Raw genomic sequence first — 21941 nt, forward strand, 5'->3', positions numbered from 1 at the left:
AGCTCCATTTTTCAACTCGCTTTCTTGGGAGCTGGCCGCAAAAGTGCAGGATTGCTTCAGGCCCTATTCTCCTTCCGGGCGGCAGGCTGAGCCTGTGGTTAATTCTTCTTCCTGTTGGGAAAATAGAGTGACCTGTGCCTGTCCCAAGACATAGAGCTAGTCTCTCATTGGTTCCCCCTCTTCCCGTTCCTCCTCAGGACAAATTGCAACCTGTACGGAACAGGAGGTTAAAGGTGCTGATTCTCCAAGGAGGGAGATTGCTAGGAAAGCGGCTGGAATGGCGAACCCGAGCACAAGGAGATGAGAAATGAGGTGCGTTTTAGAAACCTTTCCCGATCACACGGTGTACCATCTTCTGGGTTTCTCATGCATGTTTTCGATGTAGGAAGGTGCCCTTGAACCTGGAGATTTGGGACCCATGGAATGGCTACCACGCAGTATTACTTTAAAGGGTCTGCGTTTGCTCACCCAACCTCACCAAACCTCTCAGCCCCAGGAGTGTCCACCCTTATGTCTCAATCAGCTGTGGGTCTAGATATGGTCAACCCAGGTGGCATCACAGCCCCTGAACGAATTTTGTAAGAATTTCTCTCTCTTTCACTGTCTTTGCTTCACGGGTTTTTAAAAGTAATTGATTTTTATAATGGGGTTTAGCTGCTTTTCAGAGCTGTGTGTATGCCGCTTTACTCCCACTTGCCTCACTTACAGAGAGATATCAACACATAGGTTTTAAGATTTTTACTAGTCAGATATATTCTGGGGCGGTGAATAGGTGGTGTTGAGTCCCGTTCACGGAGCAAGGAGTAGGTCTTGTCTATTACATATTGGGTTTATGGAACGGTATCTGAGCTAATTTGAAACCCTGGTTTTATGCATCACCCCACCTCACCTTTCCCGTTAAGCAGCCATAGTGTGTTTTCTAAACGTGTGACTCTCTTCTGTTTTGTAATTCAGTTCAAGTGTAGCGGTTTTTACATTCCCTCTATAAGTGATATCTTATGATAAGTGTCTTTTTCTGTGTGACTTATTTCACGTAGAATCGTCGTACCTAAATCCACTCATCATGCTGCTAGGAGCCTAATGACCTAGATTTCATGGCTGAGTGATATTCCATTGTACATATGGACCACAACTTCTTTATCCATTTTTCTCTTTCCTGGGATATTTAAGGTGTAACGAAGTGGAGGTTCTTGTCAACAGAGCAGCCCTAAACTTTGGGGTGCCTGTATCTTGCTGATTTTTAGTTTTCCCAATTTATACGCCCACGAGGGGAAGTGCCCTATGCTCTCTAAGCTGAGTTTTTTAGATGTTTCAAGACACACCGTACACCTCTCCAGAGTGGCTGTTGGCAATTTACATCCCGCCCATCAGCGTAGCAAGGCTCCCGTTTCTCCATGGCCTGTCCTGCATTTCTGGTTTTGACACTTTATTCAGCATGGCCCTTTTGACCGATGGGAAGCGAGACTTCTTTGTAGCGCTGATTTGCCTTTGCAGGTTGCTTGGTTGGCCAAAAAGGGCGTATGCGTTTTTTCCTGAATATATTCAGGAAAAAACGCATACGCCCTTTTTGGCCAAGGGCATCATTGTCGAGGTTTTGCCGCTTTTCCTGTGCTTTAAAGGCGATTCGAATCTCCCTCCTGAAATCTGTTTCCTACAATTCTGCCTTGCTTTCAAATCCTCTTCGTTGCCTTCCCTCAATATATTTGTGGACGAGAGTTATCATTTATAACTCTGCAGGTTTGTGAATTGCAGTGCCCCTGAGCTCCATTTTTAAACTGGCTTTCTTGGGAGCTGGCCTCAAAAGTGCAGGATTGCTTCAGGCCCTATTCGGCTTCCGGCTGGCAGGCTGAGCCTGTGGTTAATTCTTCTTCCTGATGGGAAAATAGAGTGAGCTGTGCCTGTCCCAAGACCTAGAGCTAGTCTCTCATTGGTTCCCCCTCTTCCCGTTCCTCCTCAGGACAAATAGCAACCTGTACGGAACAGGAGGTTAAAGGTGCTGATTCTCCAAGGAGGGAGATTGCTAGGAAAGCGGCTGGAATGGCGAACCCGAGCACAAGGAGATGAGAAATGAGGTGCGTTTTAGAAACCTTTCCCGATCACACGGTGTACCATCTTCTGGGTTTCTCATGCATGTTTTCGATGTAGGAAGGTGCCCTTGAACCTGGAGATTTGGGACCCATGGGATGGGTACCACGCAGTATTACTTTAAAGGGTCTGCGTTTGCTCACACAACCTCACCAAACCTCTCAGCCCCAGGAGTGTCCACCCTTATGTCTCAATCAGCTGTGGGTCTAGATATGGTCAACCCAGGTGGCATCACAGCCCCTGAACGAATTTTGTAAGAATTTCTCTCTCTTTCACTGTCTTTGCTTCACGGGTTTTTAAAAGTAATTGATTTTTATAATGGGGTTTAGCTGCTCTTCAGAGCTGTGTGTATGCCGCTTTACACCCACTTGCCTCACTTACAGAGAGATATCAACACATAGGTTTTAAGTTTCTTACTAGTCAGATATATTCTTGGGCGGTGAATAGGTGGTGCTGAGTCCCGTTCACTGAGCAAGGAGTAGGTCTTGTCTATTACATATTGGGTTTATGGAACGGTATCTGAGCTAATTTGAAACCCTGGTTTTATGCATCACCCCACCTCACCTTTCCCGTTCAGCAGCCATAGTGTGTTTTCTAAACGTGTGACTCTCTTCTGTTTTGTAATTCAGTTCAAGTGTAGCGGTTTTTACATTCCATCTATAAGTGATATCTTATGATAAGTGTCTTTTTCTGTGTGACTGATTTCACGTAGAATCGTCGTACCTAAATCCACTCATCATGCTGCTAAGAGCCTTGTGACGTAGATTTCATGGCTGAGTGATATTCCATTGTACATAAGGACCACAACTTCTTTATCCATTTTTCTCTTTCCTGGGATATTTAAGTGGAACGAAGTGGAGGTTCTTGTCAACAGAGCAGCCCTAAACTTTGGGGTGCCTGTGTCTTGGTGATTTTTAGTTTTCCCAATTTATACGCCCACGAGTGGAAGTGCCCTATGCTCTCTAAGCTGAGTTTTTTAGATGTTTCAAGACACACCGTACACCTCTCCAGAGTGGCTGTTGGCAATTTACATCCCGCCCATCAGCGTAGCAAGGCTCCCGTTTCTCCATGGCCTGTCCTGCATTTCTGGTTTTGACACTTTATTCAGCATGGCCCTTTTGACCGATGGGAAGCGAGACTTCTTTGTAGCGCTGATTTGCCTTTGCAGGTTGCTTGGTTGGCCAAAAAGGGCGTATGCGTTTTTTCCTGAATATATTCAGGAAAAACGCGTACGCCCTTTTTGGCCAAGGGCATCATTGTCGAGGTTTTGCCGCTTTTCCTGTGCTTTAAAGGCGATTCGAATCTCCCTCCTGAAACCTGTTTCCTGCAATTCTGCCTTGCTTTCAAATCCTCTTCGTTGCCATCCCACAGTATATTTGTGGACGAGAGTTATCATTTATAACTCTGCAGGTTTGTGAATTGCAGTGCCCCTGAGCTCCATTTTTCAACTCGCTTTCTTGGGAGCTGGCCGCAAAAGCGCAGGATTGCTTCAGGCCCTATTCTCCTTCCGGGCGGCAGGCTGAGCCTGTGGTTAATTCTTCTTCCTGATGGGAAGATACAGTGAGCTGTGCCTGTCCCAAGACCTAGAGCTAGTCTCTCATTGGTTCCCCCTCTTCCCGTTCCTCCTCAGGACAAATAGCAACCTGTACGGAACAGGAGGTTAAAGGTGCTGATTCTCCAAGGAGGAAGATTGCTAGGAAAGCGGCTGGAATGGTGAACCCGAGCACAAGGAGATGAGAAATGAGGTGCGTTTTAGAAACTTTTCCCGATCACACGGTGTACCATCTTCTGGGTTTCTCATGCATGTTTTCGATGTAGGAAGGTGCCCTTGAACCTGGAGATTTGGGACCCATGGGATGGGTACCACGCAGTATTACTTTAAAGGGTCTGCGTTTGCTCACCCAACCTCACCAAACCTCTCAGCCCCAGGAGTGTCCACCCTTATGTCTCAATCAGCTGTGGGTCTAGATATGGTCAACCCACGTGGCATCACAGCCCCTGAACGAATTTTGTAAGAAATTCTCTCTCTTTCACTGTCTTTGCTTCACGGGTTTTTAAAAGTAATTGATTTTTATAATGGGGTTTAGCTGCTTTTCAGAGCTGTGTGTATGCCGCTTTACACCCACTTGCCTCACTTACAGAGAGATATCAACACATAGGTTTTAAGATTTTTACTAGTCAGATATATTCTGGGGCGGTGAATAGGTGGTGTTGAGTCCCGTTCACGGAGCAAGGAGTAGGTCTTGTCTATTACATATTGGGTTTATGGAACGGTATCTAAGCTAATTTGAAACCCTTGTTTTATGCATCACCCCACCTCACCTTTCCCGTTAAGCAGCCATAGTGTGTTTTCTAAACGTGTGACTCTCTTCTGTTTTGTAATTCAGTTCAAGTGTAGCGGTTTTTACATTCACTCTATAAGTGATATCTTATGATAAGTGTCTTTTTCTGTGTGACTGATTTCACGTAGAATCGTCGTACCTAAATCCACTCATCATGCTGCTAGGAGCCTTATGACCTAGATTTCATGGCTGAGTGATATTCCATTGTACATAAGGACCACAACTTCTTTATCCATTTTTCTCTTTCCTGGGATATTTAAGGTGTAACGAAGTGGAGGTTCTTGTCAACAGAGCAGCCCTAAACTTTGGGGTGCCTGTATCTTGCTGATTTTTAGTTTTCCCAATTTATACGCCCACGAGTGGAAGTGCCCTATGCTCTCTAAGCTGAGTTTTTTAGATGTTTCAAGACACACCGTACACCTCTCCAGAGTGGCTGTTGGCAATTTACATCCCGCCCATCAGCGTAGCAAGGCTCCCGTTTCTCCATGGCCTGTCCTGCATTTCTGGTTTTGACACTTTATTCAGCATGGCCCTTTTGACCGATGGGAAGCGAGACTTCTTTGTAGGGCTGATTTGCCTTTGCATGTTGCTTGGTTGGCCAAAAAGGGCGTATGCTTTTTTTCCTGAATATATTCAGGAAAAAACGCATACGCCCTTCTTGGCCAAGGGCATCATTGTCGAGGTTTTGCCGCTTTTCCTGTGCTTTAAAGGCGATTAGACTCTCCCTCCTGAAATCTGTTTCCTACAATTCTGCCTTGCTTTCAAATCCTCTTCGTTGCCTTCCCTCAATATATTTGTGGACGAGAGTTATCATTTATAACTCTGCTGGTTTGTGAATTGCAGTGACCCTGAAGTCCATTTTTCAACTCGCTTTCTTGGGAGCTGGCCGCAAAAGCTCAGGATTGCTTCAGGCCCTATTCGGCTTCCGGCTGGCAGGCTGAGCCTGTGGTTAATTCTTCTTCCTAATGGGAAAATAGAGTGAGCTGTGCCTGTCCCAAGACCTAGAGCTAGTCTCTCATTGGTTCCCCCTCTTCCCGTTCCTCCTCAGGACAAATAGCAACCTGTACAGAACAGGAGTTTAAAGGTGCTGATTCTCCAAGGAGGGAGATTGCTAGGAAAGCGGCTGGAATGACGAACCCGAGCACAAGGAGATGAGAAATGAGGTGCGTTTTAGAAACCTTTCCCGATCACACGGTGTACCATCTTCTGGGTTTCTCATGCATGTTTTCGATGTAGGAAGGTGCTCTTGAACCTGGAGATTTGGGACCCATGGGATGGGTACCACGCAGTGTTACTTTAAAGGGTCTGCGTTTGCTCACCCAACCTCACCAAACCTCTCAGCCCCAGGAGTGTCCACCCTTATGTCTCAATCAGCTGTGGGTCTAGATATGGTCAACCCAGGTGGCATCACAGCCCCTGAACGAATTTTGTAAGAATTTCTCTCTCTTTCACTGTCTTTGCTTCACGGGTTTTTAAAAGTAATTGATTTTTATAATGGGGTTTAGCTGCTTTTCAGAGCTGTGTGTATGCCGCTTTACACGCACTTGCCTCACTTACAGAGAGATATCAACACATAGGTTTTAAGATTCTTACTAGTCAGATATATTCTTGGGCGGTGAATAGGTGGTGTTGAGTCCCGTTCACTGAGCAAGGAGTAGGTCTTGTCTATTACATATTGGGTTTATGGAACGGTATCTGAGCTAATTTGAAACCCTGGTTTTATGCATCACCCCAACTCACCTTTCCCGTTAAGCAGCCATAGTGTGTTTTCTAAACGTGTGACTCTCTTCTGTTTCGTAATTCAGTTCAAGTGTAGCGGTTTTTACTTTCCCTCTATAAGTGATATCTTATGATAAGTGTCTTTTTCTGTGTGACTGATTTCACGTAGAATCGTCGTACCTAAATCCACTCATCATGCTGCTACGAGCCTTATGACGTAGATTTCATGGCTGAGTGATATTCCATTGTACATAAGGACCACAATGTCTTTATGCATTTTTCTCTTTCCTGGGATATTTAAGGTGTAACGAAGTGGAGGTTCTTGTCAACAGAGCAGCCCTAAACTTTGGGGTGCCTGTGTCTTGGTGATTTTTAGTTTTCCCAATTTATACGCCCACGAGTGGAAGTGCCCTATGCTCTCTAAGCTGAGTTTTTTAGATGTTTCAAGACACACCGTACACCTCTCCAGAGTGGCTGTTGGCAATTTACATCCCGCCCATCAGCGTAGCAAGGCTCCCGTTTCTCCATGGCCTGTCCTGCATTTCTGGTTTTGACACTTTATTCAGCATGGCCCTTTTGACCGATGGGAAGCGAGACTTCTTTGTAGCGCTGATTTGCCTTTGCAGGTTGCTTGGTTGGCCAAAAAGGGCGTATGCGTTTTTTCCTGAATATATTCAGGAAAAACGCGTACGCCCTTTTTGGCCAAGGGCATCATTGTCGAGGTTTTGCCGCTTTTCCTGTGCTTTAAAGGCGATTCGAATCTCCCTCCTGAAACCTGTTTCCTGCAATTCTGCCTTGCTTTCAAATCCTCTTCGTTGCCATCCCACAGTATATTTGTGGACGAGAGTTATCATTTATAACTCTGCAGGTTTGTGAATTGCAGTGCCCCTGAGCTCCATTTTTCAACTCGCTTTCTTGGGAGCTGGCCGCAAAAGCGCAGGATTGCTTCAGGCCCTATTCTCCTTCCGGGCGGCAGGCTGAGCCTGTGGTTAATTCTTCTTCCTGATGGGAAGATACAGTGAGCTGTGCCTGTCCCAAGACCTAGAGCTAGTCTCTCATTGGTTCCCCCTCTTCCCGTTCCTCCTCAGGACAAATAGCAACCTGTACGGAACAGGAGGTTAAAGGTGCTGATTCTCCAAGGAGGAAGATTGCTAGGAAAGCGGCTGGAATGGCGAACCCGAGCACAAGGAGATGAGAAATGAGGTGCGTTTTAGAAACTTTTCCCGATCACACGGTGTACCATCTTCTGGGTTTCTCATGCATGTTTTCGATGTAGGAAGGTGCCCTTGAACCTGGAGATTTGGGACCCATGGGATGGGTACCACGCAGTATTACTTTAAAGGGTCTGCGTTTGCTCACCCAACCTCACCAAACCTCTCAGCCCCAGGAGTGTCCACCCTTATGTCTCAATCAGCTGTGGGTCTAGATATGGTCAACCCACGTGGCATCACAGCCCCTGAACGAATTTTGTAAGAAATTCTCTCTCTTTCACTGTCTTTGCTTCACGGGTTTTTAAAAGTAATTGATTTTTATAATGGGGTTTAGCTGCTTTTCAGAGCTGTGTGTATGCCGCTTTACACCCACTTGCCTCACTTACAGAGAGATATCAACACATAGGTTTTAAGATTTTTACTAGTCAGATATATTCTGGGGCGGTGAATAGGTGGTGTTGAGTCCCGTTCACGGAGCAAGGAGTAGGTCTTGTCTATTACATATTGGGTTTATGGAACGGTATCTAAGCTAATTTGAAACCCTTGTTTTATGCATCACCCCACCTCACCTTTCCCGTTAAGCAGCCATAGTGTGTTTTCTAAACGTGTGACTCTCTTCTGTTTTGTAATTCAGTTCAAGTGTAGCGGTTTTTACATTCACTCTATAAGTGATATCTTATGATAAGTGTCTTTTTCTGTGTGACTGATTTCACGTAGAATCGTCGTACCTAAATCCACTCATCATGCTGCTAGGAGCCTTATGACGTAGATTTCATGGCTGAGTGATATTCCATTGTACATAAGGACCACAACTTCTTTATCCATTTTTCTCTTTCCTGGGATATTTAAGGTGTAACGAAGTGGAGGTTCTTGTCAACAGAGCAGCCCTAAACTTTGGGGTGCCTGTATCTTGCTGATTTTTAGTTTTCCCAATTTATACGCCCACGAGTGGAAGTGCCCTATGCTCTCTAAGCTGAGTTTTTTAGATGTTTCAAGACACACCGTACACCTCTCCAGAGTGGCTGTTGGCAATTTACATCCCGCCCATCAGCGTAGCAAGGCTCCCGTTTCTCCATGGCCTGTCCTGCATTTCTGGTTTTGACACTTTATTCAGCATGGCCCTTTTGACCGATGGGAAGCGAGACTTCTTTGTAGGGCTGATTTGCCTTTGCATGTTGCTTGGTTGGCCAAAAAGGGCGTATGCTTTTTTTCCTGAATATATTCAGGAAAAAACGCATACGCCCTTCTTGGCCAAGGGCATCATTGTCGAGGTTTTGCCGCTTTTCCTGTGCTTTAAAGGCGATTAGACTCTCCCTCCTGAAATCTGTTTCCTACAATTCTGCCTTGCTTTCAAATCCTCTTCGTTGCCTTCCCTCAATATATTTGTGGACGAGAGTTATCATTTATAACTCTGCTGGTTTGTGAATTGCAGTGACCCTGAAGTCCATTTTTCAACTCGCTTTCTTGGGAGCTGGCCGCAAAAGCTCAGGATTGCTTCAGGCCCTATTCGGCTTCCGGCTGGCAGGCTGAGCCTGTGGTTAATTCTTCTTCCTAATGGGAAAATAGAGTGAGCTGTGCCTGTCCCAAGACCTAGAGCTAGTCTCTCATTGGTTCCCCCTCTTCCCGTTCCTCCTCAGGACAAATAGCAACCTGTACAGAACAGGAGTTTAAAGGTGCTGATTCTCCAAGGAGGGAGATTGCTAGGAAAGCGGCTGGAATGACGAACCCGAGCACAAGGAGATGAGAAATGAGGTGCGTTTTAGAAACCTTTCCCGATCACACGGTGTACCATCTTCTGGGTTTCTCATGCATGTTTTCGATGTAGGAAGGTGCTCTTGAACCTGGAGATTTGGGACCCATGGGATGGGTACCACGCAGTGTTACTTTAAAGGGTCTGCGTTTGCTCACCCAACCTCACCAAACCTCTCAGCCCCAGGAGTGTCCACCCTTATGTCTCAATCAGCTGTGGGTCTAGATATGGTCAACCCAGGTGGCATCACAGCCCCTGAACGAATTTTGTAAGAATTTCTCTCTCTTTCACTGTCTTTGCTTCACGGGTTTTTAAAAGTAATTGATTTTTATAATGGGGTTTAGCTGCTTTTCAGAGCTGTGTGTATGCCGCTTTACACGCACTTGCCTCACTTACAGAGAGATATCAACACATAGGTTTTAAGATTCTTACTAGTCAGATATATTCTTGGGCGGTGAATAGGTGGTGTTGAGTCCCGTTCACTGAGCAAGGAGTAGGTCTTGTCTATTACATATTGGGTTTATGGAACGGTATCTGAGCTAATTTGAAACCCTGGTTTTATGCATCACCCCAACTCACCTTTCCCGTTAAGCAGCCATAGTGTGTTTTCTAAACGTGTGACTCTCTTCTGTTTCGTAATTCAGTTCAAGTGTAGCGGTTTTTACTTTCCCTCTATAAGTGATATCTTATGATAAGTGTCTTTTTCTGTGTGACTGATTTCACGTAGAATCGTCGTACCTAAATCCACTCATCATGCTGCTACGAGCCTTATGACGTAGATTTCATGGCTGAGTGATATTCCATTGTACATAAGGACCACAATGTCTTTATGCATTTTTCTCTTTCCTGGGATATTTAAGGTGTAACGAAGTGGAGGTTCTTGTCAACAGAGCAGCCCTAAACTTTGGGGTGCCTGTGTCTTGGTGATTTTTAGTTTTCCCAATTTATACGCCCACGAGTGGAAGTGCCCTATGCTCTCTAAGCTGAGTTTTTTAGATGTTTCAAGACACACCGTACACCTCTCCAGAGTGGCTGTTGGCAATTTACATCCCGCCCATCAGCGTAGCAAGGCTCCCGTTTCTCCATGGCCTGTCCTGCATTTCTGGTTTTGACACTTTATTCAGCATGGCCCTTTTGACCGATGGGAAGCGAGACTTCTTTGTAGCGCTGATTTGCCTTTGCAGGTTGCTTGGTTGGCCAAAAAGGGCGTATGCGTTTTTTCCTGAATATATTCAGGAAAAACGCGTACGCCCTTTTTGGCCAAGGGCATCATTGTCGAGGTTTTGCCGCTTTTCCTGTGCTTTAAAGGCGATTCGAATCTCCCTCCTGAAACCTGTTTCCTGCAATTCTGCCTTGCTTTCAAATCCTCTTCGTTGCCATCCCACAGTATATTTGTGGACGAGAGTTATCATTTATAACTCTGCAGGTTTGTGAATTGCAGTGCCCCTGAGCTCCATTTTTCAACTCGCTTTCTTGGGAGCTGGCCGCAAAAGCGCAGGATTGCTTCAGGCCCTATTCTCCTTCCGGGCGGCAGGCTGAGCCTGTGGTTAATTCTTCTTCCTGATGGGAAGATACAGTGAGCTGTGCCTGTCCCAAGACCTAGAGCTAGTCTCTCATTGGTTCCCCCTCTTCCCGTTCCTCCTCAGGACAAATAGCAACCTGTACGGAACAGGAGGTTAAAGGTGCTGATTCTCCAAGGAGGAAGATTGCTAGGAAAGCGGCTGGAATGGCGAACCCGAGCACAAGGAGATGAGAAATGAGGTGCGTTTTAGAAACTTTTCCCGATCACACGGTGTACCATCTTCTGGGTTTCTCATGCATGTTTTCGATGTAGGAAGGTGCCCTTGAACCTGGAGATTTGGGACCCATGGGATGGGTACCACGCAGTATTACTTTAAAGGGTCTGCGTTTGCTCACCCAACCTCACCAAACCTCTCAGCCCCAGGAGTGTCCACCCTTATGTCTCAATCAGCTGTGGGTCTAGATATGGTCAACCCACGTGGCATCACAGCCCCTGAACGAATTTTGTAAGAAATTCTCTCTCTTTCACTGTCTTTGCTTCACGGGTTTTTAAAAGTAATTGATTTTTATAATGGGGTTTAGCTGCTTTTCAGAGCTGTGTGTATGCCGCTTTACACCCACTTGCCTCACTTACAGAGAGATATCAACACATAGGTTTTAAGATTTTTACTAGTCAGATATATTCTGGGGCGGTGAATAGGTGGTGTTGAGTCCCGTTCACGGAGCAAGGAGTAGGTCTTGTCTATTACATATTGGGTTTATGGAACGGTATCTAAGCTAATTTGAAACCCTTGTTTTATGCATCACCCCACCTCACCTTTCCCGTTAAGCAGCCATAGTGTGTTTTCTAAACGTGTGACTCTCTTCTGTTTTGTAATTCAGTTCAAGTGTAGCGGTTTTTACATTCACTCTATAAGTGATATCTTATGATAAGTGTCTTTTTCTGTGTGACTGATTTCACGTAGAATCGTCGTACCTAAATCCACTCATCATGCTGCTAGGAGCCTTATGACCTAGATTTCATGGCTGAGTGATATTCCATTGTACATAAGGACCACAACTTCTTTATCCATTTTTCTCTTTCCTGGGATATTTAAGGTGTAACGAAGTGGAGGTTCTTGTCAACAGAGCAGCCCTAAACTTTGGGGTGCCTGTATCTTGCTGATTTTTAGTTTTCCCAATTTATACGCCCACGAGTGGAAGTGCCCTATGCTCTCTAAGCTGAGTTTTTTAGATGTTTCAAGACACACCGTACACCTCTCCAGAGTGGCTGTTGGCAATTTACATCCCGCCCATCAGCGTAGCAAGGCTCCCGTTTCTCCATGGCCTGTCCTGCATTTCTGGTTTTGACACTTTATTCAGCATGGCCCTTTTGACCGATGGGAAGCGAGACTTCTTTGTAGGGCTGATTTGCCTTTGCATGTTGCTTGGTTGGCCAAAAAGGGCGTATGCTTTTTTTCCTGAATATATTCAGGAAAAAACGCATACGCCCTTCTTGGCCAAGGGCATCATTGTCGAGGTTTTGCCGCTTTTCCTGTGCTTTAAAGGCGATTAGACTCTCCCTCCTGAAATCTGTTTCCTACAATTCTGCCTTGCTTTCAAATCCTCTTCGTTGCCTTCCCTCAATATATTTGTGGACGAGAGTTATCATTTATAACTCTGCTGGTTTGTGAATTGCAGTGACCCTGAAGTCCATTTTTCAACTCGCTTTCTTGGGAGCTGGCCGCAAAAGCTCAGGATTGCTTCAGGCCCTATTCGGCTTCCGGCTGGCAGGCTGAGCCTGTGGTTAATTCTTCTTCCTAATGGGAAAATAGAGTGAGCTGTGCCTGTCCCAAGACCTAGAGCTAGTCTCTCATTGGTTCCCCCTCTTCCCGTTCCTCCTCAGGACAAATAGCAACCTGTACAGAACAGGAGTTTAAAGGTGCTGATTCTCCAAGGAGGGAGATTGCTAGGAAAGCGGCTGGAATGACGAACCCGAGCACAAGGAGATGAGAAATGAGGTGCGTTTTAGAAACCTTTCCCGATCACACGGTGTACCATCTTCTGGGTTTCTCATGCATGTTTTCGATGTAGGAAGGTGCTCTTGAACCTGGAGATTTGGGACCCATGGGATGGGTACCACGCAGTGTTACTTTAAAGGGTCTGCGTTTGCTCACCCAACCTCACCAAACCTCTCAGCCCCAGGAGTGTCCACCCTTATGTCTCAATCAGCTGTGGGTCTAGATATGGTCAACCCAGGTGGCATCACAGCCCCTGAACGAATTTTGTAAGAATTTCTCTCTCTTTCACTGTCTTTGCTTCACGGGTTTTTAAAAGTAATTGATTTTTATAATGGGGTTTAGCTGCTTTTCAGAGCTGTGTGTATGCCGCTTTACACGCACTTGCCTCACTTACAGAGAGATATCAACACATAGGTTTTAAGATTCTTACTAGTCAGATATATTCTTGGGCGGTGAATAGGTGGTGTTGAGTCCCGTTCACTGAGCAAGGAGTAGGTCTTGTCTATTACATATTGGGTTTATGGAACGGTATCTGAGCTAATTTGAAACCCTGGTTTTATGCATCACCCCAACTCACCTTTCCCGTTAAGCAGCCATAGTGTGTTTTCTAAACGTGTGACTCTCTTCTGTTTCGTAATTCAGTTCAAGTGTAGCGGTTTTTACTTTCCCTCTATAAGTGATATCTTATGATAAGTGTCTTTTTCTGTGTGACTGATTTCACGTAGAATCGTCGTACCTAAATCCACTCATCATGCTGCTACGAGCCTTATGACGTAGATTTCATGGCTGAGTGATATTCCATTGTACATAAGGACCACAATGTCTTTATGCATTTTTCTCTTTCCTGGGATATTTAAGGTGTAACGAAGTGGAGGTTCTTGTCAACAGAGCAGCCCTAAACTTTGGGGTGCCTGTGTCTTGGTGATTTTTAGTTTTCCCAATTTATACGCCCACGAGTGGAAGTGCCCTATGCTCTCTAAGCTGAGTTTTTTAGATGTTTCAAGACACACCGTACACCTCTCCAGAGTGGCTGTTGGCAATTTACATCCCGCCCATCAGCGTAGCAAGGCTCCCGTTTCTCCATGGCCTGTCCTGCATTTCTGGTTTTGACACTTTATTCAGCATGGCCCTTTTGACCGATGGGAAGCGAGACTTCTTTGTAGCGCTGATTTGCCTTTGCAGGTTGCTTGGTTGGCCAAAAAGGGCGTATGCGTTTTTTCCTGAATATATTCAGGAAAAACGCGTACGCCCTTTTTGGCCAAGGGCATCATTGTCGAGGTTTTGCCGCTTTTCCTGTGCTTTAAAGGCGATTCGAATCTCCCTCCTGAAACCTGTTTCCTGCAATTCTGCCTTGCTTTCAAATCCTCTTCGTTGCCATCCCACAGTATATTTGTGGACGAGAGTTATCATTTATAACTCTGCAGGTTTGTGAATTGCAGTGCCCCTGAGCTCCATTTTTCAACTCGCTTTCTTGGGAGCTGGCCGCAAAAGCGCAGGATTGCTTCAGGCCCTATTCTCCTTCCGGGCGGCAGGCTGAGCCTGTGGTTAATTCTTCTTCCTGATGGGAAGATACAGTGAGCTGTGCCTGTCCCAAGACCTAGAGCTAGTCTCTCATTGGTTCCCCCTCTTCCCGTTCCTCCTCAGGACAAATAGCAACCTGTACGGAACAGGAGGTTAAAGGTGCTGATTCTCCAAGGAGGAAGATTGCTAGGAAAGCGGCTGGAATGGCGAACCCGAGCACAAGGAGATGAGAAATGAGGTGCGTTTTAGAAACTTTTCCCGATCACACGGTGTACCATCTTCTGGGTTTCTCATGCATGTTTTCGATGTAGGAAGGTGCCCTTGAACCTGGAGATTTGGGACCCATGGGATGGGTACCACGCAGTATTACTTTAAAGGGTCTGCGTTTGCTCACCCAACCTCACCAAACCTCTCAGCCCCAGGAGTGTCCACCCTTATGTCTCAATCAGCTGTGGGTCTAGATATGGTCAACCCACGTGGCATCACAGCCCCTGAACGAATTTTGTAAGAAATTCTCTCTCTTTCACTGTCTTTGCTTCACGGGTTTTTAAAAGTAATTGATTTTTATAATGGGGTTTAGCTGCTTTTCAGAGCTGTGTGTATGCCGCTTTACACCCACTTGCCTCACTTACAGAGAGATATCAACACATAGGTTTTAAGATTTTTACTAGTCAGATATATTCTGGGGCGGTGAATAGGTGGTGTTGAGTCCCGTTCACGGAGCAAGGAGTAGGTCTTGTCTATTACATATTGGGTTTATGGAACGGTATCTAAGCTAATTTGAAACCCTTGTTTTATGCATCACCCCACCTCACCTTTCCCGTTAAGCAGCCATAGTGTGTTTTCTAAACGTGTGACTCTCTTCTGTTTTGTAATTCAGTTCAAGTGTAGCGGTTTTTACATTCACTCTATAAGTGATATCTTATGATAAGTGTCTTTTTCTGTGTGACTGATTTCACGTAGAATCGTCGTACCTAAATCCACTCATCATGCTGCTAGGAGCCTTATGACCTAGATTTCATGGCTGAGTGATATTCCATTGTACATAAGGACCACAACTTCTTTATCCATTTTTCTCTTTCCTGGGATATTTAAGGTGTAACGAAGTGGAGGTTCTTGTCAACAGAGCAGCCCTAAACTTTGGGGTGCCTGTATCTTGCTGATTTTTAGTTTTCCCAATTTATACGCCCACGAGTGGAAGTGCCCTATGCTCTCTAAGCTGAGTTTTTTAGATGTTTCAAGACACACCGTACACCTCTCCAGAGTGGCTGTTGGCAATTTACATCCCGCCCATCAGCGTAGCAAGGCTCCCGTTTCTCCATGGCCTGTCCTGCATTTCTGGTTTTGACACTTTATTCAGCATGGCCCTTTTGACCGATGGGAAGCGAGACTTCTTTGTAGGGCTGATTTGCCTTTGCATGTTGCTTGGTTGGCCAAAAAGGGCGTATGCTTTTTTTCCTGAATATATTCAGGAAAAAACGCATACGCCCTTCTTGGCCAAGGGCATCATTGTCGAGGTTTTGCCGCTTTTCCTGTGCTTTAAAGGCGATTAGACTCTCCCTCCTGAAATCTGTTTCCTACAATTCTGCCTTGCTTTCAAATCCTCTTCGTTGCCTTCCCTCAATATATTTGTGGACGAGAGTTATCATTTATAACTCTGCTGGTTTGTGAATTGCAGTGACCCTGAAGTCCATTTTTCAACTCGCTTTCTTGGGAGCTGGCCGCAAAAGCTCAGGATTGCTTCAGGCCCTATTCGGCTTCCGGCTGGCAGGCTGAGCCTGTGGTTAATTCTTCTTCCTAATGGGAAAATAGAGTGAGCTGTGCCTGTCCCAAGACCTAGAGCTAGTCTCTCATTGGTTCCCCCTCTTCCCGTTCCTCCTCAGGACAAATAGCAACCTGTACAGAACAGGAGTTTAAAGGTGCTGATTCTCCAAGGAGGGAGATTGCTAGGAAAGCGGCTGGAATGACGAACCCGAGCACAAGGAGATGAGAAATGAGGTGCGTTTTAGAAACCTTTCCCGATCACACGGTGTACCATCTTCTGGGTTTCTCATGCATGTTTTCGATGTAGGAAGGTGCTCTTGAACCTGGAGATTTGGGACCCATGGGATGGGTACCACGCAGTGTTACTTTAAAGGGTCTGCGTTTGCTCACCCAACCTCACCAAACCTCTCAGCCCCAGGAGTGTCCACCCTTATGTCTCAATCAGCTGTGGGTCTAGATATGGTCAACCCAGGTGGCATCACAGCCCCTGAACGAATTTTGTAAGAATTTCTCTCTCTTTCACTGTCTTTGCTTCACGGGTTTTTAAAAGTAATTGATTTTTATAATGGGGTTTAGCTGCTTTTCAGAGCTGTGTGTATGCCGCTTTACACGCACTTGCCTCACTTACAGAGAGATATCAACACATAGGTTTTAAGATTCTTACTAGTCAGATATATTCTTGGGCGGTGAATAGGTGGTGTTGAGTCCCGTTCACTGAGCAAGGAGTAGGTCTTGTCTATTACATATTGGGTTTATGGAACGGTATCTGAGCTAATTTGAAACCCTGGTTTTATGCATCACCCCAACTCACCTTTCCCGTTAAGCAGCCATAGTGTGTTTTCTAAACGTGTGACTCTCTTCTGTTTCGTAATTCAGTTCAAGTGTAGCGGTTTTTACTTTCCCTCTATAAGTGATATCTTATGATAAGTGTCTTTTTCTGTGTGACTGATTTCACGTAGAATCGTCGTACCTAAATCCACTCATCATGCTGCTACGAGCCTTATGACGTAGATTTCATGGCTGAGTGATATTCCATTGTACATAAGGACCACAATGTCTTTATGCATTTTTCTCTTTCCTGGGATATTTAAGGTGTAACGAAGTGGAGGTTCTTGTCAACAGAGCAGCCCTAAACTTTGGGGTGCCTGTGTCTTGGTGATTTTTAGTTTTCCCAATTTATACGCCCACGAGTGGAAGTGCCCTATGCTCTCTAAGCTGAGTTTTTTAGATGTTTCAAGACACACCGTACACCTCTCCAGAGTGGCTGTTGGCAATTTACATCCCGCCCATCAGCGTAGCAAGGCTCCCGTTTCTCCATGGCCTGTCCTGCATTTCTGGTTTTGACACTTTATTCAGCATGGCCCTTTTGACCGATGGGAAGCGAGACTTCTTTGTAGCGCTGATTTGCCTTTGCAGGTTGCTTGGTTGGCCAAAAAGGGCGTATGCGTTTTTTCCTGAATATATTCAGGAAAAACGCGTACGCCCTTTTTGGCCAAGGGCATCATTGTCGAGGTTTTGCCGCTTTTCCTGTGCTTTAAAGGCGATTCGAATCTCCCTCCTGAAACCTGTTTCCTGCAATTCTGCCTTGCTTTCAAATCCTCTTCGTTGCCATCCCACAGTATATTTGTGGACGAGAGTTATCATTTATAACTCTGCAGGTTTGTGAATTGCAGTGCCCCTGAGCTCCATTTTTCAACTCGCTTTCTTGGGAGCTGGCCGCAAAAGCGCAGGATTGCTTCAGGCCCTATTCTCCTTCCGGGCGGCAGGCTGAGCCTGTGGTTAATTCTTCTTCCTGATGGGAAGATACAGTGAGCTGTGCCTGTCCCAAGACCTAGAGCTAGTCTCTCATTGCTTCCCCCTCTTCCCGTTCCTCCTCAGGACAAATAGCAACCTGTACGGAACAGGAGGTTAAAGGTGCTGATTCTCCAAGGAGGAAGATTGCTAGGAAAGCGGCTGGAATGGCGAACCCGAGCACAAGGAGATGAGAAATGAGGTGCGTTTTAGAAACTTTTCCCGATCACACGGTGTACCATCTTCTGGGTTTCTCATGCATGTTTTCGATGTAGGAAGGTGCCCTTGAACCTGGAGATTTGGGACCCATGGGATGGGTACCACGCAGTATTACTTTAAAGGGTCTGCGTTTGCTCACCCAACCTCACCAAACCTCTCAGCCCCAGGAGTGTCCACCCTTATGTCTCAATCAGCTGTGGGTCTAGATATGGTCAACCCACGTGGCATCACAGCCCCTGAACGAATTTTGTAAGAAATTCTCTCTCTTTCACTGTCTTTGCTTCACGGGTTTTTAAAAGTAATTGATTTTTATAATGGGGTTTAGCTGCTTTTCAGAGCTGTGTGTATGCCGCTTTACACCCACTTGCCTCACTTACAGAGAGATATCAACACATAGGTTTTAAGATTTTTACTAGTCAGATATATTCTGGGGCGGTGAATAGGTGGTGTTGAGTCCCGTTCACGGAGCAAGGAGTAGGTCTTGTCTATTACATATTGGGTTTATGGAACGGTATCTAAGCTAATTTGAAACCCTTGTTTTATGCATCACCCCACCTCACCTTTCCCGTTAAGCAGCCATAGTGTGTTTTCTAAACGTGTGACTCTCTTCTGTTTTGTAATTCAGTTCAAGTGTAGCGGTTTTTACATTCACTCTATAAGTGATATCTTATGATAAGTGTCTTTTTCTGTGTGACTGATTTCACGTAGAATCGTCGTACCTAAATCCACTCATCATGCTGCTAGGAGCCTTATGACCTAGATTTCATGGCTGAGTGATATTCCATTGTACATAAGGACCACAACTTCTTTATCCATTTTTCTCTTTCCTGGGATATTTAAGGTGTAACGAAGTGGAGGTTCTTGTCAACAGAGCAGCCCTAAACTTTGGGGTGCCTGTATCTTGCTGATTTTTAGTTTTCCCAATTTATACGCCCACGAGTGGAAGTGCCCTATGCTCTCTAAGCTGAGTTTTTTAGATGTTTCAAGACACACCGTACACCTCTCCAGAGTGGCTGTTGGCAATTTACATCCCGCCCATCAGCGTAGCAAGGCTCCCGTTTCTCCATGGCCTGTCCTGCATTTCTGGTTTTGACACTTTATTCAGCATGGCCCTTTTGACCGATGGGAAGCGAGACTTCTTTGTAGGGCTGATTTGCCTTTGCATGTTGCTTGGTTGGCCAAAAAGGGCGTATGCTTTTTTTCCTGAATATATTCAGGAAAAAACGCATACGCCCTTCTTGGCCAAGGGCATCATTGTCGAGGTTTTGCCGCTTTTCCTGTGCTTTAAAGGCGATTAGACTCTCCCTCCTGAAATCTGTTTCCTACAATTCTGCCTTGCTTTCAAATCCTCTTCGTTGCCTTCCCTCAATATATTTGTGGACGAGAGTTATCATTTATAACTCTGCTGGTTTGTGAATTGCAGTGACCCTGAAGTCCATTTTTCAACTCGCTTTCTTGGGAGCTGGCCGCAAAAGCTCAGGATTGCTTCAGGCCCTATTCGGCTTCCGGCTGGCAGGCTGAGCCTGTGGTTAATTCTTCTTCCTAATGGGAAAATAGAGTGAGCTGTGCCTGTCCCAAGACCTAGAGCTAGTCTCTCATTGGTTCCCCCTCTTCCCGTTCCTCCTCAGGACAAATAGCAACCTGTACAGAACAGGAGTTTAAAGGTGCTGATTCTCCAAGGAGGGAGATTGCTAGGAAAGCGGCTGGAATGACGAACCCGAGCACAAGGAGATGAGAAATGAGGTGCGTTTTAGAAACCTTTCCCGATCACACGGTGTACCATCTTCTGGGTTTCTCATGCATGTTTTCGATGTAGGAAGGTGCTCTTGAACCTGGAGATTTGGGACCCATGGGATGGGTACCACGCAGTGTTACTTTAAAGGGTCTGCGTTTGCTCACCCAACCTCACCAAACCTCTCAGCCCCAGGAGTGTCCACCCTTATGTCTCAATCAGCTGTGGGTCTAGATATGGTCAACCCAGGTGGCATCACAGCCCCTGAACGAATTTTGTAAGAATTTCTCTCTCTTTCACTGTCTTTGCTTCACGGGTTTTTAAAAGTAATTGATTTTTATAATGGGGTTTAGCTGCTTTTCAGAGCTGTGTGTATGCCGCTTTACACGCACTTGCCTCACTTACAGAGAGATATCAACACATAGGTTTTAAGATTCTTACTAGTCAGATATATTCTTGGGCGGTGAATAGGAGGTGTTGGGTCCCGTTCACTGAGCAAGGAGTAGGTCTTGTCTATTACATATTGGGTTTATGGAACGGTATCTGAGCTAATTTGAAACCCTTGTTTTATGCATCACCCCACCTCACCTTTCCCGCTAAGCAGCCATAGTGTGTTTTCTAAACGTGTGACTCTCTTCTGTTTTGTAATTCAGTTCAAGTGTAGCGGTTTTTACATTCCCTCTATAAGTGATATCTTATGATAAGTGTCTTTTTCTGTGTGACTTATTTCACGTAGAATCGTCGTACCTAAATCCACTCATCTTGCTGCTACGAGCCTTATGACGTAGATTTCATGGCTGAGTGATATTCCATTGTACATAAGGACCACAACTTCTTTATCCATTTTTCTCTTTCCTGGGATATTTAAGGTGTAACGAAGTGGAGGTTCTTGTCAACAGAGCAGCCCTAAACTTTGGGGTGCCTGTGTCTTGCTGATTTTTAGTTTTCCCAATTTATACGCCCACGAGTGGAAGTGCCCTATGCTCTCTAAGCTGAGTTTTTTAGATGTTTCAAGACACACCGTACACCTATCCAGAGTGGCTGTTGGCAATTTACATCCGGCCCATCAGCGTAGCAAGGCTCCCGTTTCTCCATGGCCTGGCCTGCGTTTCTGGTTTTGACACTTTATTCAGCATGGCCCTTTTGACCGATGGGAAGCGAGACTTCTTTGTAGCGCTGATTTGCCTTTGCAGGTTGCTTGGTTGGCCAAAAAGGGCGTATGCGTTTTTTCCTGAATATATTCAGGAAAAACGCATACGCCCTTTTTGGCCAAGGGCATCATTGTCGAGGTTTTGCCGCTTTTCCTGTGCTTTACAGGCGATTCGAATCTCCCTCCTGAATCCTGTTTCCTGCAATTCTGCCTTGCTTTCAAATCCTCTTCGTTGCCTTCCCACAGTATATTTGTGGACGAGAGTTATCATTTATAACTCTGCAGGTTTGTGAATTGCAGTGCCCCTGAGCTCCATTTTTCAACTCGCTTTCTTGGGAGCTGGCCGCAAAAGCGCAGGATTGCTTCAGGCCCTATTCTCCTTCCGGGCGTCAGGCTGAGCCTGTGGTTAATTCTTCTTCCTGATGGGAAAATAGAGTGAGCTGTGCCTGTCCCAAGACCTAGAGCTACTCTCTCATTGGTTCCCCCTCTTCCCGTTCCTCCTCAGGACAAATTGCAACCTGTACGGAACAGGAGGTTAAAGGTGCTGATTCTCCAAGGAGGGAGATTGCTAGGAAAGCGGCTGGAATGGCGAACCCGAGCACAAGGAGATGAGAAATGAGGTGCGTTTTAGAAACCTTTCCCGATCACACGGTGTACCATCTTCTGGGTTTCTCATGCATGTTTTCGATGTAGGAAGGTGCCCTTGAACCTGGAGATTTGGGACCCATGGAATGGGTACCACGCAGTATTACTTTAAAGGGTCTGCGTTTGCTCACCCAACCTCACCAAACCTCTCAGCCCCAGGAGTGTCCACCCTTATGTCTCAATCAGCTGTGGGTCTAGATATGGTCAACCCAGGTGGCATCACAGCCCCTGAACGAATTTTGTAAGAATTTCTCTCTCTTTCACTGTCTTTGCTTCACGGGTTTTTAAAAGTAATTGATTTTTATAATGGGGTTTAGCTGCTTTTCAGAGCTGTGTGTATGCCGCTTTACACCCACTTGCCTCACTTACAGAGAGATATCAACACATAGGTTTTAAGTTTCTTACTAGTCAGATATATTCTTGGGCGGTGAATAGGTGGTGTTGAGTCCCGTTCACGGAGCAAGGAGTAGGTCTTGTCTATTACATATTGG

Source organism: Eschrichtius robustus, chromosome 9 (genome assembly GCF_028021215.1).
Source record: "Eschrichtius robustus isolate mEscRob2 chromosome 9, mEscRob2.pri, whole genome shotgun sequence".
Lineage (NCBI taxonomy): Eukaryota > Metazoa > Chordata > Mammalia > Artiodactyla > Eschrichtiidae > Eschrichtius > Eschrichtius robustus.